The following is a 429-nucleotide window of genomic DNA, read 5'->3' as shown; positions in this document are numbered from 1 at the left end:
CAGCGAGTTTTCTTGCTAATGTGACCAATGATGCATATTCTAGGCACTGTGTACTGCTGCTACAAATTCCCCATGTTAATGTTAACTATTTATGTTCAGCACAAATGTTGGTGCAAAACTCAAGTTACAGAAGTTATAACCATTCTGTACTCCACCTGATGCATGCATGTTCACAACTTGCGTGTGGCTCCAACACATTTAAGCAGTCAAACATCCTTGTTTTGTATCCACTACCCCGTTTCCATCGTATAAGATACCCAATTACGCTGCATTACACTAAGGTCATAGCGAACCAGTAGCAGGCTAGGCGACGTTCTTGCGCATCTGGCAAAGTTATATACAAAATGCCACAATAATACTCGTTTTCTTCATTACTGGAGGGCTGTTATTACTCTTATCTTGTCTTCACACCTCCTCCTTACTGACGCA

Source organism: Aulonocara stuartgranti (genome assembly GCF_965226115.1).
Source record: "Aulonocara stuartgranti genome assembly, chromosome: 16".
NCBI classification, from domain to species: domain Eukaryota; kingdom Metazoa; phylum Chordata; class Actinopteri; order Cichliformes; family Cichlidae; genus Aulonocara; species Aulonocara stuartgranti.
Note: the sequence above shows the minus strand (reverse complement) of the source record.